Source organism: Molothrus aeneus, chromosome 3, assembly GCF_037042795.1.
Source record: "Molothrus aeneus isolate 106 chromosome 3, BPBGC_Maene_1.0, whole genome shotgun sequence".
Lineage (NCBI taxonomy): Eukaryota > Metazoa > Chordata > Aves > Passeriformes > Icteridae > Molothrus > Molothrus aeneus.
Window position 1 is genome coordinate 54,445,653 of NC_089648.1, and position 15,645 is coordinate 54,461,297.

Sequence of the window (15,645 nt, forward strand, 5' to 3'; positions counted from 1 at the left end):
ATACAAAATAAATATTTTTCAACTAGGGTTAGATTTGTTCTCTAAGAGCATAGGGAAATAAACCAAAAGTGAATTATTGTAATCTCTAAAATGAGGAAATTAAATCATTTTTATTTACTGACTGCATCTATTGAGATGATCATTGTAAAAAAGAATTGAACACAATCTAGTTGAAAAGCATCTGAGTTCAGACATGAACATGTACAAATAATTGCATGTTACACATAATCAAATGTATGAAATAAAAACCTTAATTCTTTGGGAAGAAGTTGACAACACTGAGAAACAGGACAGTGTCTGCCTTGACAGTGTGTTCCAAGATGGTAGTTTTCTTGCTTTCCTCAGAAGCAAACAGCTGATATGGGCAATTACCAGCAGCAGATCAGAGAAGCTGCGCAACCAAAAGTCTTACCTGCGACACACACCTATACTGCCTATTAGCAACTTGCAACAAATGAAGTTTTAAATGAATAAAGGTGATGTGGGTGTAAACTGACTTGCTAAGCAGGAGGCTCTCTCAGATCATTTTCAAACTGCCTTTCCATGACTTACTTTTGCAAAGAAAAAGGAAGAATTGTTAGTTCAGGCAACAGAATTTATCTAAAAGGAGTACAGCATATCATATCCCGAGACAGAATCATAGAATGGTTTGGGCTGGAAGAAACCTTCAAGATCATCTAGTTCCAACCCCTTTGCCTTGGCAATGTTGGAACCTTCCACAGGATCACGTTCCTCAACGCCACATCCAACCTGGCCTGGAACACTTCCAGGGATGGGGCACCCACAACTTCTCTGGGCACCCTGTGGAATCTTCACCAAAAAGCTAAAGCAGATTGGTAAATCACAGACTCTTCTTAATTCATTATTTTAAGTGTTAGACTAATTTTATTTCTGTTCTCTTTTTGTTTCTGAGTATTGCAAAAATATATTTTACTCGTAACCCCACAGATTCTTTCATTTTTCTTTATCAAGAAGTATCTTTTCCTGAAAATAAAATGATCATAGGTCAAGGTACCCTCATGGGTAAAAATGCTCCTCATCTTTCATTATACTGACAAGCATAACCCTGTCACTTCTGACTGATGGGATATGGGGGTATGTAGATGATAAGATGTCAAATATATTACTAATGTGAGTTCAATTCCAACAAAATGAGCAGTCTTTTACTCTTTGAAAAGACTAATTTAACTCTGTCCTTAAAGGTTTCAAACTCACTGATTAAATTAGGGAAGGTGCTTTGAATTGACAGCAGCACCAGCCCTGATCCTGGTGAAACACTGGTAAATATATTGAATTCTCCTGCACAAACCCACACAATTTTCTTATTTCAAATGTAAGCAGAGTACACTGAAAAACAAAAAAGAATAGAATGAGCATCCAGTGAAACTTTTTCTTCTTTTTTTTTTTTACACTTTCCATCTGGAGATTATGATTTAAACTGGGATTTCCTTTAATTGTTTCATATTTCAGCAGTCTCATATTTGTCCTTGGTTAGCTTTGCAGCCCTCCGGATGCATGAAGAAAAAACTCAGGAATTTTTTTTTATTTGACCAGTGATGAAAAATGTTCCTGTCTACCATCAAACTACCAATGTTAAATGCTGCTCATAATGTGCCAAAGGGCTGAAAAGCTACATCTTCAATATACTGGCTTTAATGACTCACTTCAAGTTCAGACAGCAAAGTTCTTCAGAGTACCAGCTACAGGTTAAATGTCTTACTGCCTCATGGTGGCTCTATCAGAATGCACCTTCCAATATTATATGGATGTTATGAATGAAAAGAAGCATGGCTGCAGTAACATCACTCTCTTAGAAAACACACTGGTGTCTGGGAGTGTGTTAGTTGTTACTAACAAATTTTTCAGAGAAAGAATCATGGGTAGGAGTTTCATGAGAATTCATGGTCAGTATTTTTTGGGAGCAATGAAATCCTAAGGATATGATATAAAAAGAAGATCCCTCGTTGCTAATTATGCACCATTACATGATTGAGAAGACAGTGTCACTGTGCAGTATATGAATACTCTTTTTGTTTACTGGAACATGTGCAACATTTTTAGATACAATATTCAACTCAAAACTCTGAAACCATATTTTTGGATACAATATTCAACTCAAAACTCTGAAGCAATATTTTTTCCCTAATGTGGAAGTCTTATATTGCTCAGTGAAAGATGACTGAGAGACACAAAAAGTGGCTGAGGAGAGCACTCCTCTTCTGCCAACTGGGCACTTTCTGATTCCTGTTTTTTTTCATGGAATTTGTGATATTGAAGGCTGTGTGTATTAATATGTGGGTGGAAAAGGAAGGAGAGAATTAAAAGAGAACAAACAGCAAAATATGCTTTATTTTACTGCATTTCAGCACTGGTTAAACTTAAGGTAGGAGAAAAAAAATAAAAAGAAGGAAGTATTTTTGATTCAGGTTTAAATATTTTAAATAAGATCTCAAAATCACCCCAGGTCAGTGGGTCCTGCTGGAAGCAATAGTGGCAAGTCATGTGGACAAAGGACAGTTTTAGCATCTTGGTACTGAATTCCTGCAGGCAAGTGATATCTAGGGAGTATGGTGCTGGGAGTTGGCATTATGGGGCTAGTGGGAGTCCATCTGCACACCTCAGTAATGGGTGTCATCCTCAGGGACAGAAGGAGGTGAAAGAGGGAGGGGGCAAAGATGAGCTATTTGAGGCTAAAAGAAAGTCAGGGATTTCCTCTCTCACTGCTTCCTATCTAGCAGATTGCTTGATATTTTGTGGTGGCCTACGTAACACTAGCAATTTGGAAAGCTGAAAGTCCCAAACTCAAACCTTTATCAGGAAACTAAAGTGGAAGTAACCATCCCAGAAGAGAAGAAAACAAGGTACTGCCATTAGCTAAGATTTCTTTCCTCACAGGGAATTAAAATGGAGCCATAAATAAATTTGGTTTCAACTTTTAGGTTGAAGTTTCACAAATAACTACAGAGGATTATATTACATGCTTGCTAATAGGAGCAGAACACTGGAATCAGCAAGCCAAAGAATCCTTCTTCATTGTTAGTTCTCCTACAAATGCATCCTGTGAACCCACTTCCCACACAGCAGATGAAAATGAAATCCACCAATATGCTTTCCAAAATGTGGAAAATGTTTATCCAATGGACAAATTTATTAGTTTTGCATAAACTTATGATCTAGGAAAGAAGTTTGCCATTATGTTCTCAGAGTCAAATATTTCCTTGTCTTCAGCTAGGATGCTAGAGGGCAAAGGACAAAACAATAAACATGGGGATCTTTCTACTCATTTCTGCTCTCCTAAAAGTCCTGAGGCTTGCAGTGCTGAAGCATGACATTTACTAAAGACATTACCTTAATTCAGATTGCTCTTCTCTTCTTTCTTCTGTCCCCCAAGAAGAGAACCAAGTAAGGGTACAGAAAGCAACAACGTCCAAAAGCAATTCAGCGTGACAACAAGACTTTATTTTAACACTTTGATGGTAACTGATTGAGTGCTACAGTTGAACTGAAAATTTTACTTCCACCAGTACTGGACAACAAAATCATCTCTTGCTGTTGAATTCTGTCCCATCTGCTGTAAAAAAGATGGAACAAAATGGAATCCATTTCTCCACTCCCTGGATTGGTCTGAAATTTATCATTTAATTGAAATAATATCACAGATGTAGCTGTATTTGCTTATGCTGAGAGATACTTCTCTTTCACAGACATTGGTCTTCTGAGCAGCAATTCTCACTTAGCTTTACAATTCATGAACAGTTTAGAAGCAAAATTGTATTTTTCCCAAGTGGCCACATGGAATTTAATGGACTTATCATGCAGCATTCCCTTATTACAAGAAAAAAAAATATTCCTGTGTACTACCATTTGGGTGTGGAGTTGTGCACCAGTGAATCTGTGTGCATGTTCAGCACCTCTGCAGTGCTGCTGCCCACGGGTGGGCATAGGCTGTCATCTGCAATCCTTCTGCTGAGATGTAAACTAGGATTTAAGACTGACATGGTCTTCATTTTATCACACAGTTAGTCAAGCCAAGAAACAGCATACTGGATTCAAGGTATGTTTCTGGGACCCATTTTTATAGTAATTTTGGTGGGAAGGGTTCCCCACAGTTATTTCATTACAAGTGTTAGATAAGAGCCTAATCCAAGCACATCACTGCTAATGAAAATATCCCGAAACATAATGAGATAGTATAGTAGGTGTGAAATAGAAAAATGAGCCTCTAGAGGGTATTTATAGCTCCTGAATATCTGAAATATTTTCCAAAAATGAGAACAGAATGATGGCAAGAACAAAATCTTTACTGTTCATATGTTTATATTAGGGCTGTTTCCAAAGCTAATTCTTCTATAGATTCCAATGCTAAAAAAAAAATCAGAATAATTTTATTATAAAATTTTTTATTATAAAATTTTTCCCAGTCTAAGGTATTATATCTGGATTACTTAATTATTTCTTTCCAGACCTATATCTGGTCTACCAGGTTAGTCATGAAAAATAGCCTTTCAGTAATCATATGCCACCACAGATACCATTTTGGTTTTACTTAGGTTTACTGTGGGCATACTGTTTAATTTTCATGACTCCATTTGTTTGATAGCTGAACAGATTGAAAATTCTTCTTTCATTTTTTCCAGACAAATGGCTTGTTAAGTCAAAATCTGCTTTCTGAATCATACCATAGGTAAATGAGTAATGTGAAGCAAAACAACAACAAATGTTTGACAATTATAGCCCCCTTCACCAGTTTACTACTACTTTAAAAAGTCTAGTAAAAAAATTTGCTTTTCTCAAATTTAGAGCAAGAGGAAATCCTATGGGGAAGGTTTAGAATGGAGGCATGATGAACAATTGAAGGAAATTGCCTGTCAGTATTCATGAATGTTTAATTTTCCCGTTCTCTGATTGACAGGATCACATCATAGTCATGGTGTATCCATTTATTTCTATAAATCCAACAAGCTTGAAATGCCACTTGGGAATTTAGCTGGACTTATATTTCTCTGTTACAGTACTTTTGATTTACTGATGGACAATTCAAATTTATATGATGTCAAAATGTTCTAAGTACATGAAGCCAAGATCAACCATTCAGAAAAGTACAAAGAGTGCAACAATACCTCATAACATTGAAAGTAGAGATTTTGAGGAATATAAGGTCCATGGGCAATGCCTTGTATGCCAACTTATCTTGCTTGGTTTTGTAATTAATTATTATTATGATTTCCCCAAGGCATCCCATCCGTCAATCCCAAATCTGTCGTACTTAAGTTCTGCACAGACAAATTACAGTGAGACTTGATGATTTGCATTTCTTCTTTTTTACATAAATTATTTTTTTCCTGCATTCTTCAGGAAAATATCAGAATGCAAAGCAAGAGTGCAAGCTTCCATTAATTTTTTTTATTATTTTTGTTCATTTTATTTGCCCTTCCCCTGAGAGCCGCGTGTGAGGGTTAAAGAAATTTCACAGGGAGCTTGTTTGCCAGGTTTGTTGTGCTTGCTTTGCTTGTTGAGCTGCAGTTAATTAGAGCAGAACCATTACTGCTGTAAGAAGACTCTGGCAGCAACCTGTTCATCTGACCTTGTCTTAAGTAGAGAAGTAGTCAAAAGCAAAAGCAGGTACTTGATCCTGTTTAAATGGGAAAAAGAGAGAGGTCATGTAATGAAAGCTGTTCTTCTCTCAGCATACCTATGAGTCCCAGAGAAGTTATGTCCCAAACTAATTACAGAATTTTGCTCTGATGAAAGACAGCAGTAGTCATTCCTCCCACTTTCCTTCTAGTCATTCCAGAACATTCCAGAGTCATAAAACCTCCAAGCCTTTGCCCTCACCCATCCTAGCCACCTCTGACAATCCCTACTCCCTCTCTCCTGAGCACTCACACAAACTTCTGTACTTGTAACCTCCACACCACTGAGCACCCTGGTCCCTCAGCAAGCTAATTGGAGAGCTCCACAGAGAATGGAAATGCGATTATGGTCCTTTGGAAACTGGTGAATAATTAATTTAACCATTTTGTACTGCAGGTCATTAATTTTTACTGCTCTCAGATAGCTTGCTGTTAAGGAGAGTAAGCTTAATAAATCTTGTGCTGTAAGGGTGAGAGGTTGCAGACACAGGCATCCAAGCATGGGGTGACTGCAGAAACTCCAGATGTTGAAAATAATTTACCAGTAAGTACAAGGAGCTTGGTATTCCTTGAAAGAATGCATGTGCATTCATTTCACGCATGCTTTCAATTTTATAGTGATGAAACTTTCAATAGAACAACTCCTGATTTATTCTGTAAAGGTCTTGGGAGACAAGCACATCTAAGATGTAGGAATTCTGAAACAGATATTTAGCAAACAGAAATCTGCATGGGTAAATTGAATCACATGTACTCACAATTGTGTTCTGAATGATTGAAAATATCAGGAAATAAAATTATGAGAGATGAGGAAAATGTTATGGAAATGAAACTTATGACAAAGGCAAAGCATTCAACAACATGACTACTTGACATGGGCCAGTCAAACTTAAGAAACTTGAGAAAGAAAGCACAGTAAGAAAGAAAGCTCAATAAGAATAAAACGTAGAATTAAAGGACATACATCAAGAATAACTGCTAACCCTTTGAATTTAGATGACTTGATCTTAACCAAAGATCTCTGAACTGATCAGGGAAGACTGTCAGGACAGTGCATGGAACTAGATTTAAAAAAGAAATAAGAAACAAGTGGAGAACCAGAAAGCCATCACAAATGGTAAGGGGAAGCAGGAGTAGGGGAATTAATGTCAGCAAGAATGCTTCCACTTTCCAGTTTTGAAGACAAAGTCATATGTCTTTTGAAATGATGGGTGTTGCCAGTTCCCAGGAATATATTAAGAAAGGTTCTTGTATGGTAGCAACAACCTAAATCTGATCTTCAGATAAAATCAGAGAAAATACCCTCTGACTGGGTGATTTATTTCTTGCTGTTCCCTTATTTTGAAGCACAGTCAATAAAATGAGCAGGCTGACCTCAGAATGAAATCTGTTTGGATTTTTCCTGGGATTGGTTGAGCTGACTGGAGCTGGGATGGGAATTTTGAGATGAGAGAAGAGAAGCAGAATGGGGAGCATCTAATATGGTTTGCCTCAGAAGACAACAGAAAACAAAAGAAATCCAAAGGACCTCGAGGCTATCAATGCTGGGTCCACTACTGACCCTATTGCTCTCTTCTGTGTCCAGAGAATGTGAGTCTGTGGCAAGTCTGAGCTGCAGAGTGCTGGTGGTCCAGGTACTTCAGTGACAGGTTGTCCTTTTAGTTCTGGGGTGCTGCACTTCATGATCAGAGGTGACAGGCAGAACAGTGGCTGGTATAGTCATCCCTACCAATGAAACATGAATACAAACCCAGTATTTCTGACAATATTTTACAAAATCTGTGTAAACAACAACAAAATCTGTCTCTGGAGAACAGAGAACATTTATGAAAGAAATAAGCACGGGGGAGCTAGAAGCATCTGGGCCTTAATACCATAACTTTGACAGGCATCCGGAAATGGCATTGCATAATGGTGCCCATAACACAGAGGAGCAGTTTTAGTAAAGGTAATAATGGAAATTTAAAGCAAAAGGATATAAATCACCAGTGGGCTGCCTGAGCTTCTCTTCAGCTATAAAACTTAATTTTTGGAGGTCAAAGAGACACAGATTTGAGAGATTTTTTACACAACAGAAAAACTCTTCCAAAAGATTGTTTGTTCTCCCAAGAACATTATTTAACAATGATTTGGTCTATATAAGAAAAGATATTCACCCAAAGCATCAACATAGAAAGAAAGAGTTCCCTTTGGGATTTTTTGCCTAGGGGAAGAGCATATTTACTGAATAATTATTGTGATGAATTTAAACTACATTCTGTATTTTTTGTATTGTGCCACAGTATTTTCCTGAAATAAATGTTGCAGTCTAGTCTTGAAACTACCTAATTTCCTTGCAGTCACAGTTAAATATTGAAAACATCCAGTGAAAAACTATTCAGACATTGTAGGAATGAATAACTCACATGAAGTTGCAGCCACCTTCAGGATAAAGCATAGCACTGAAACAGTGGACACAGTTAAAGCCAAGAGAGGGATAGCACATAATTTTGGGGGGGAAAAAGAGACATTTTGTAGGCATGATAACTCATTCTTTCAACATTGCTTGGCCTTTCTACTGGCCATTTAGAAATCTTACCATTTCATTCTTAGGTTTGATCTACCAATTCAGAAAATGTTTGCTCTTAATAAAATTCCTGTTGTCTCTTTATTACATTATATGATTCTTAAAACTCTTATTCTAAATAAGCATTTTTTACAGAAATTGCAATGTTGTTTTAAACAACACCATCTGTTTTCACAGAAAACAACATGCTTCCTACTCATTATATGCTATTAGACAAGACATAGACCTTCAAACTCCTGAATGAAAATGAATATGATAAAAAACACGGATGTCTCATAAAAGAATCCTGACATTGTTCAGAAGAACTACCTGTCAACATCAAATGATAGAAAATAATACCTGATTACATTAATTTCACAGAGATGGCAGATTTCTGCCTTTGGAAGTTCACATGAATACCAAGATGGTTCTTTCATCTAATGATTTTAAGGTATATTCAAAATGAGGTCAGGAAAGATTTTGGATAAATTCTTTCACTCACACAATAGTGTTCAGTGGCTCATATATATGCCTTATCATTTAAAATATTTACCATACTGGACATATTTAGATAATTAATTTTAGTAGGGTTTTTTATGTTTTCTATCAGACCACTACAGAAGTCAGAAAATACAGCTTTGAAACTTCAAGCATAGTGACAGAGAACAGCCACTGAGTGCCAGTCAGCTAACAGCTGAGTAATGACAGTGATTATGAGAATCTTAAATATATTGATTACAGATTATGAAAAATCATGGGACCAGGGTTTCCTCCAGGTAAATATTGTATTATCAGGGAGACTAGACTCATTCTAGATCCATTTGCTGCTTATAGCAACTGAAATAAAGCAAAGAGGTTCAAAAGCCATTTCTTATTAGAAAAATAATGCTTTCTCCAATCTCTGACTGATACCACCTGCCTTCTCATGTTTTGGCAACATCAGTTTGTTCTTGTTCCTCATGTGGCACACCAAGCTTCTCACCCCTTATTAAATACCCTGCTCTCAATTTCTGTTCAGATCTCCTTTCAGATTAGATCTTAAAAGACAGCTCCACATTGTCTAACAACCCCAACTTTCCCATAAGCATTCTCTTCCTACCAGTTTGGTCTTTTATTTTAGTCTCCAAATCATCATTTTACTGTGGCCACTGACATATGCTGTGGTTTCCATCTTGTTTATTGTTTTTACCACGAGGATTTGTTGTTTGACTGTAATATTGTATTCCAGAGATGTAATTATTTTGATTTCTTTATAACTTAAGATAGTTTTTTCTGTTCACACATGTATCTCCAAGAAAGCAAAGAAATGCAATTATTCTCCCCAGTGTTACATAACAGGAAGATAATTTACCAAGTTATTATGACTTTTCCTGATAAGATATTTGTCCATGTTTGTTTGAGGTTGGTGCCAGCTGAAAATCTGCCCAGTGCTGCTCAAAGGAACAACTCAAAAAGACATTTTGTCTCTATTAGAGTGTAAGGAAACCCGAAATGACTTTTGCTTTAGTGGCTGAGAATTTCTTGGCCTGTTCCTGAAGCACATTTTTAGCCCAGCATTAAAGGAAGCATCTTTTTGATACAGTCCACAGGGTGGCACAATCTGATCATGATTGCTTTGTACTACTGGTTCATTACAGAGAATTTACTCTTACCATGCTCATCTGAATTTTTAAACTGATTTTATTTTTTTGTTTTTTTTTATTTTTCTATGCCAAAGCATTGTTAAAAAATGTTAGGTGATGTGTTTAAAGACTCGTCTCCACAACACGCAAAGGACTTGGAGGCACAAGAGTGGGTGGAGGAATGTGGAAAATAGAAGGCTAAGGGGATAAAATGTGTCCTGTAAAAAGGAGTAGTGTTTGTTGATGGGTCAGTGGATCTTTACCTGCCAGTGGAGCAGGGCTCAGGTCTCAGGAGCTGGGCAGACTGGGATCCAGGGGCCAAGTGCTGGCACAATGGAGTGTTTAACATCAGCTATGGGAGGGGTTCACCCTTGATGGCTGTATGTGTATTTGCATGTATTTTCTGCTCTCAGGCTTTCACCCTGATGGGGCAGGATCAGGCTGGTCCCGTGCCAGGGGTCAGCATCAGTTCTGTGGTTTTGGTCCCTGCTGGGCTGTGCACGCAGCCACATTCCTGTGCATGCACATTGATACCATGAGCACACACACACCTCTTGGGGGTGCACACTCAGCTTTGCTGCCGGCTTCATGTCAGGAGAGGAACCTGTGGCAGCCTTGCTGCTACTCAACTGCTGGATTGGGCAGCTTCTAGTGGAAATTTTAGGCTGGAAGTTTTTCTGCTTGATTAAGACCATCAAGTAATAACCTTTGAGTCTTGTTTTAGACAATATTGGGGTATCCACTTTTCGTTCTTGTATGGAAGTTTGAGATTTTAGTATTTTTTTTTCCAATTTAACTTGTAACTTGTGAAGCATAAACAAGAGAAAATTGTCAAAACAATACATTTTGAAAGGATATAATGACTTTCTTGACAAAAAAATGGGGTGACTAACGCTACAAATAAATGCCATTTGTTTTAGCTCGACTCTTGCCATATGCTAGACTGAGCTCATTCAGTACATATAAATCCTAATTATCTCTAAGCTGTTATAATTTGATAACTTCACTTAAAAGAATCACATATCACAGTATACTAGTTTAGCAGATATCACAGTATATTAGTTTAGCAGATTTTTTTCCTGATTTTTTTCCCACTGCCGCATAATTTTGTGTAAACTCATCTCACTATATTTATTTCAGCACAATGCAAGAGAAGTGAAATGGTGTATTGCTGTATTTCACATAATTCAGTGTAATTAAGTGTGTATTTAATGTAATTTCATGTTAGAGGGAATATATTCTCTGGCTTCTAGTTGTATCGTTATTTTATTTTCAAAGTTTGCCCACACAGGTTTTGTTACACTCAAATATAAAACATAAGCACTTAAGTACAACATACAAAACTATGTAAAAAAAATCATGCAGTTTTACAGCTTACAGATTCTTGGAGAAGTAAGGAGAGATTTCAGCTACCTTCGACTTCTGGAGGGCACACTTTGGCCTGTTTAGGAGACTGGCTGACAGTCCCTTGGGAGTCAGTCCTGAAAGGCAAAGGAGTCCAGGAAGGCTAGTCATTCTTCAGGAAGGAAATCTTAAATGTGCAGGAGCAGGCTGTCCCAGTGCACTGAAAGATGAGCCAGCAGGAAAGCCCGCCCTGGCTGAACAGAGAGCTTTGGCTCAGGGGTGAAAAGTGGTGCTCCACAAGTGGTGTTCCCCAGGTGTCAGTACTGGGGCCACTTCCTTTCCTTCATTTAATATCTTTATCAACGATTTGGGTGAGGGGATCAAGTGAAACCTCAGTCAGTTTGCAGTTGAGACACCAGGCTGGGAGGGAGTGTGGATCTGCTGGAGAGCTCTGCAGAGGGATCTGGACAGGCTGGATCAATGGGCTGAGGCCAATTGTATGATGTTCAACAAAGCCAAGTGCCAGGTCCTGCCTCTGGGGCACAACAACCCCAGGCAGTAGTAGAGGCTTGGAGAAGAGGAGCTGGGGTGCTGGTCAAGAACCACTGAATCTGAGCCAGCTGTTCCCAGGTGGCCAAGAAGGCCAATGGCAAACAGAAAAAAACCATATCCAGCAGGACCAGGGATGTGATTGTTCTCTTGTACTCAGTACTGCTGATGCACCACCTTGAATCCTGTTTTGGGCCCCTCACTACAAGAAGGACATTGCGGTGCTGGAAGCATGTCCAGAGTAGTTCAACAGAGCTGGTGAAGGGTCTGGAGCACAAGTCTTGTGAGGAGTGGCTGAGGGAAATGGGGTTGTTTCTCTCCTAGAGAAAAGGAGGCTCAGGGGAGACCTTTCTGTTCTCTACAGCTGCCTGAAAGGAGGTTGTAGCAAGATGGATTTCAGTTTCTTCTCCCTATTAATAAGTGATAGTACAAGAACAAACAGCCTCAAGTTGCATCAGGGGAGGTTTAGATTGGATATTAGGAAAATTTCCTCATGGGAAGGGTTATCATTCACTGGAACAGGTTGCCCAGCCAAGTCATTCCCTGTCCCTGGAGGTATTTAAAAGAGATGTAGATGTGATGCTTAGGGACAAGGTGAAGCAGTGGACTTGGACTGGCTTAACAGTTGGGCTTGATGATTTTACAAGTCTTTGTTCAAATGATATAATTCTTTGGTTAAATGTTTATATATTTATGCTTGGTAGAGTACATGGAAACCAGATGTAGTGTGGCAATGCTTCCAGGTTGTACATAGATACCGTGTGGCAGTTTAGGACAGGAAGGAAGTGGCAACTATTGCTCGCTGCAAAACCTGCAGGAGGGAGGGTATGCTCTTTTACTCAAACCAGGCTCAGCATTCACAGTTACAACAAATGGACTCAAAAGAGATCAAGAGACTTACAGAGATATCCTGTTCTGCACCCTGACAAAGTATTAAAAAATTAAAAATGTCTTCCAGGAAGACACTTGCCTAGTGTGAGCTTGAACATCTTCCACGACGCCAGTTTCACTTCTTTCTTAGGGTATGTGGTGCAAAGCTTTATTTCCTCCTAAAATTTTTGGTTCTGATATGACAATATCATGTACAAGGTAAGCAGATTACTTCTTGTCCTATGTACTGTGGACACTGAGAAGTGATGATTCCCTTCCTTTAAGTGCTCTTTTAGAATGTTTTTATACCTCATGTCAGCTTTTAACCTCTAGATTGGATAACAATTTCAGACTTTTCTTTTGGATTAAGTGTTCTAAACTTTCCACCATGGCCATCCACTGGATTTTCTCTACCTGATTTAGATATTTTTTGAAGTCTGGCAACCCAAACTGGACCAAGTACAGAGTGATACAATACTGAGGCAAACCTAAATGTTACTATACCTCTTTTATAGGTAGTATTTCTCTTTTGAGGAAGAGTGCCCCAAATTCTTCAGTGCAAAAGACCTCTTCATGTCTCAGCTAAAAGCAGCAGCCTTTGAGGGTGCTATATATTATCAAATCTAATTGCCTGTTCTTTCAAAAAAGATATTGACACATATCCAAGAGGAAACAGTTTCAGATCCTGACTTTTTAACAATTAAAAGCAAAATATAAAAATTAATAATGACAAATACATTGTTCTTAGTATAGCACAGACAATTTTTTTTTTCTAGCTGAGCTTTTAAAATATACAGTGGAGCATTTAGTGCTGAAATTGAAGCTTATGCTAGCAAGAACTTTGCTGAACTGCTTCAAACAATAGTAGTATTACTATATGAAGTCTGAGCTTTTGCAGTGAAGATGCTCTCATTCAAGTTAACACTCATATTCTTAACCTAGAAAAATAAGGTAGTATTTTCTGAAAGAGGCAGCAAAGTGAGGATTTTTTTCAGCAAAAAGATATATGTAGAAAGGCAGAACTCAGAAACATGTTAGCATCCTCTTCTTTTGCCATTTTCAGTGCTGCAGCTGGCGTGGGGTAAGGCAGAGAAGAAGAACAAAGAGGTAAGAAAAATTGGAAGAGAAAAGCTTTTCAGTTCCCTTCCTGCACACCCTCCCCCCACCCCAGACCCCAGAACACCACCCCTTCCTCCCCCCCCTCCCCCCAAACCAACCAAACAAAAAATCCACAACCCTACAAAAGGAGAAAAATTTCAGGCCCAATATGCCTGGTTACACTCATTGTCAGAAAGAGGTAATTTTTGTGGATGGCTGGAGGCGACCTAGATATGTGTATCCCAGTTTCACGTGAATTCTTGCTGTAGCTCCTGGTATGTCTGCTTCTTCCACACTGGCTCCAAGTGTGCAATCCATAACTGCAAAGTGTTGGGATAGGTGCCATAATTGTAAGTGTTCATATCACGAGGGTAGCACCAATGTTACTATGACTGGTGCTAAAGGACAGGGTGATGCTGAGTAATCTCTGCTGCCTAACTCAGATTTTATCCATCCACTCAGTAAACACCCTGCATGCTAATGTTGTAGAATCACTGCAGCACTGCCAGAAACGATGAAAACTAAGAGGTTCATTGGCACTGCTTCTCTCAACTTCTCCATTTCAGCTCCAAATGAGTGGGTTTTTTTCCCAATGACACAGACCAGAGATGATCCATCTCTTAAGCAGAAAAATATCTTTCTGTCTCCTGCATGAAGCTAGCCTTAATGGTATCAATTAAAATGAAGCAGGGAAAAAGCAAAATTAAGTCACAGGGATTGTGAAATGTCTTTGGAAGAGGCAGAATCATGTTTTATGCTGGGGGCACAAGCACTGTTGCATGGTTAGCGTGGTCTGAGCTCGAAAGTGGCAGACCGTCTTGCCAGCTCCTTTGAATATTTCTGTCCTGCTGCTGCTGTTATGTAAGAGCTGCTGTCCCAGTTTGCTTGTGCAGCTCTCTGCCTTATGCGTGATGATGCTCTGGAGCCTACGCCAAAGGTAATGCCCTATAGCACGCTCTACATTGCAGCAAAAATAATAATAATAATAATAGTAATATAACAAGTAATAGTAATTAGCAGCGACATCTCGATACAGTCGTTCTCAGGTGTATTTCGGCTACTCGCCAGAACGCACTTCGGGGGTGAGGCCGGTGTCTTGTCCTACGACTCCCTGGCACCGCGGTCAACGCAGCCGCCCCCGGACAAGCTGCCCCGGCTTTGCCGCTGCTGCTGCAGCCGCGGCGGGGCGGGGCGGGGCGCGGCCCCCCCGCGATGCGCGCAAGGACAGCGGGCACCGGGGCACAGGCTGCAGCCCGCAGGCGGCGGGGCCGCGCACCGGCAAGCGCCGCAAGGGTACGGCACACGCACCCCCGGCACCGGCGGGACCCGCATCCTGGCACACGCATCCTGGCACACGCAGCCCGGGCACACGCACCGCGCTCCCGCCCTCTCCCCACCCCCGCACCTGCTTCCTCGCCGCGGGGCGGGGCGGCGGGCGTGTTGTGCTCGGTAACCAGGCAGCTGCGCCGGGCGCTCCGAGGCGCGGAGCAGCGCGGTGCGCAGGGCTGAGGTAAGGAGCGGCGGCGCGGGGCCGGGGGCTCCCCGGGGCTGGGGATGTGCGGCGGGGCCGCCGCTTCGGTGAGCCCGCGAGTGGCTGGAGCGCGGCCGGGAAGAAGGGGGTCCCACGGGGCAGCAGCCTCTGCTGGCTACTCCCCAGCCGCCTCCTGCCCCCCTGTCTTAAAGTGAATCCGAAACTCCGTGCCGTGGTTGCGGAGTTTGCCCGTGTTCCGGGGTGGGTTTGAGGTTTTGCCCTTTCGGAGCGGACAAACCCGGCGGAGGGCTGTGGTGGTTCTCCTCCTGAAGTGCACGTACGTGTGTGTTGCAGAGATAGCCAGTTTTCTGCTCAGTCACACACTGCAGGCCAAAACGTAGTTAAGCCAAAGGAAATGTGACAATTGATGGGCGCTCCCGGGAAGCCAGTTTTAGCCTGGGTTCCACGCAGTGATGGTGCAAAAAGGACAAGTGCACCACGACAGAGATGCGT

The 15,645-nt window shown here is 40.4% G+C and overlaps 1 protein-coding gene across 1 annotated transcript in view; it reads left to right on the plus strand.

Annotated features, from left to right (window-relative positions):
- The first annotated feature begins 15,148 nt into the window (after positions 1–15,148).
- Positions 15,149–15,645, plus strand: part of SYNE1 (spectrin repeat containing nuclear envelope protein 1) — a 288,590-nt gene continuing 288,093 nt past the window's right edge. Inside the window, exon 1 of the mRNA XM_066546958.1 lies at positions 15,149–15,171. The gene's annotated coding sequence lies outside the window, so the exon portion shown is untranslated. The remainder of the gene's footprint in view (positions 15,172–15,645) is intronic.